Raw genomic sequence first — 2879 nt, 5'->3', positions numbered from 1 at the left:
CAAAGAAAGAGGCTTCTAGAAACGGAATCCACATTTGTCGTGGTACTACGATGTCTTTTTTGGCAGCTATAAAGTATGTCATATATAGAGAGAAATTAATTATGCTGTGTATGGGTGTTCAAAACTAAGAAAAAATATAGTAGTCATGGTGTGTCATCCTAGGATGCCAGCTGATTTTGATTGTACCCATTTTTGATGGATGCATTTTAAAAAAGGTTTCAAATTGCAGTAATCTGTAAAAATCTGGGTTTTCTGCAACCGCAAATCATGCTTCAAAAACTGTTGGAAATACTTAGCTGGCTGAGAGGGCCCACAAGTGAAGTTACAGCTTGAACTGTGGCAAAACTAAAGTATTCAAAATCTCTTTAGCGAAGGCACAGTTTACTCTGTAACCATCACTGTGATTACAGCTATTGAAATACTGGGTTTAGGTTATCTATAAAGCTAGAATACATATCCTTTTTTTGCACTGATGGCTGTTTGAGAACTCACAGTAAGTTTTGACAGGTAGTGAATTAGATCCTGGTGAACACGGGATGCCTGTGGCTCCCACTGCATTCAGTGCCTCTCTGTGGTACGGAACAGTTGGTGTTGAACTTGTTTTTTTTAGTCTTCCTTTCTTCTTGGGCCATCGCTCCTGCTAGTAAGTGGCGCTGGCTATAAAGGTGTCAATGCCTATCTTAATGTTGTACAACTTCAGCATATTTCAAAATAGATCAGAAGGTGTTTTGAGAGGCAATCTGTAATTATAAAAGAGAGGTGAAAGTGACAACTTAGTTTTTTAAAGGGATTGGGTATCTACAAATTTTATCTCGTTTGCTATTTTTGCAATATGGTTTTCAAACTCTACTTCAGTGGTAGGCTTGGGCTGTTCGTTGGGAGAAGCTTTTTATTTCACAGCAGTGTTCGTTTGCCAAGGCTCTATTTTGCATCTGCCTTTTTAGAGATGCACTAGTTCTAAATGTGTTGCATGTTCAGCATCCCTCTCTGTCCACCTTTGTTTCTTAAAACAAAACCCGTCTTGTCATGTTGCTGTAAAAGAAATTGGAATGGAGTTTTCTACTATTCCAACAAGAAATAATGAGCACCAGTTTTCCAAAATATTTTTACCATTTGATGTAAGCACGCTATTTTACTTTATAAACTGTTTGCATTGAATGCAAGTGGAAAGTATTATGTCTTATAAATAAAGGCTAATTTAATCTGCTTCTGATATTTTTGCCGTTGTACTGTTTACAATTTAAGACTTCTTAAATATGCTGGAGTTGTTTCTATTTGAGAATAGCAAAATATGTGATTCCTTCTTTCGTATCACCATTTATTCTCGGTGGCAGTTTGAAGCAACAGTCGTGTTGGAGCCTTTGGTTTTCTACATGGGGCTGCAGACCAACACCTTATTTTCTACATCTCGGGTTGTTAAACAGTTGTAGTTGAACATGCGTTCCAAATCAGAGAAATGTTGACCTGAAATGTCACAAGGATAGTAAATTTATAATAATTTACTCTACAAAGGACTGAAGAAGTAGAGTACAATCCATGTGGTCAGGTCATTTTTACTTTATTTTTGTCTATGGGAGGAAATGCACCGTTACTGAACTATTTTATGGCATAATACTATGACCATATGGTCATGATTAATGCATAAGTGTGCTTAATTAAAAATTTGACAGTCCTTTTTTTTTTCTTTCCTCTTTTTGTTCTCCTCATTGTATACTGTTAACTAAGAGGAATGAAATCTTAATCTACACTATTATTTTCCTTGACAGTTACAGAAAGTGATAACCTTTGGGAGACCAAGTAGCTCCCAAGAGTCCTTGTAGAAGCATGTTGTTCTATATAAAAAGTCTTCTGCAGAGCCTGCAGCATCTTCCACATACACTTGTCATTATAAAAAAAAATCTCGGTGTGTAGCCAATGCTTGAAATTCAACAAAGGTTTAGTAAACTTTCTTTGAATCGTTTTACAGAAGTGTGCAGAGGCTACCAAATGTAAAAGTTAAAATGAATGCTTATTTTCAACATGTTACTGAAAAACATTCAGTTCTGTGTTCAGATGATTAGTTCATTTCTCTACCAAGAAGCATTGTTGGCTCTGATCCAGAAAGGGAGCTTTGACTGAGTTTATAAAGATCACTGAGTAGGTTCTCTTCCTATACTGACTGGCTTTCTTTGCATCAGGTAACTATGTTGTCCCTCTGACTTTTCTGCTTTCTCCCTTCCAGCTGATACTAGACTGCTGCAAATAAGTAGCTGTGTAGTTCCTGTTCTCACGAAGTTTTTTCTGAGTATCTTCCTACAAAGTTATGCTATTTTGTTATTCCAGGTTTTAAAGGATTTAGTTGCCAGTAGGAGTTACCTGTTTCACAGTAGTGCTTTTTCTGATGCAAGCCATAGGTGTAGGCACTGACTTAGAGAAAACAGAAGTTTTGACTGTTGATGTTTTTGACCCTCAGCATAGACTAGTACACTCTGAGGAGGGAATTACGTAAAGCATTGCCATAAAACAAGGATAAATTTTTCCCCCTCTTGGTGAGGGTGAATCCTCAAATCAGTGTGAAAGGGGGAAGTTCAGAAATAAATTAAAATAACACAATCGTTTTGCTGCTGGAGGGAAAGTGTGACACAATGCTATGCTGATGGTAACCAGAACTCAAGGAATATAACAGTCTTAAAAAAAATCCCAGTTCTTCTGGGTGAGACTGTGTGTATTGGGTGGTAGAAGGGTGGATGGCAGTACTTCAGTTTGCTGCATCAGGCAATTTTATGTTTCAAACTGATCTTGGGTATGAATTTATATCAAATTTTTGAATGAAGGTTAACTTAAAGATGTCTTCACAAGGACATTTTGAAAAACAGTTTCTGCCAGATCTGGATTTGTTT

Source organism: Manacus vitellinus, unplaced genomic scaffold, assembly GCF_001715985.3.
Source record: "Manacus vitellinus isolate BGI_N305 unplaced genomic scaffold, ASM171598v3 scaffold_37_pilon, whole genome shotgun sequence".
NCBI classification, from domain to species: domain Eukaryota; kingdom Metazoa; phylum Chordata; class Aves; order Passeriformes; family Pipridae; genus Manacus; species Manacus vitellinus.
Note: the sequence above shows the minus strand (reverse complement) of the source record.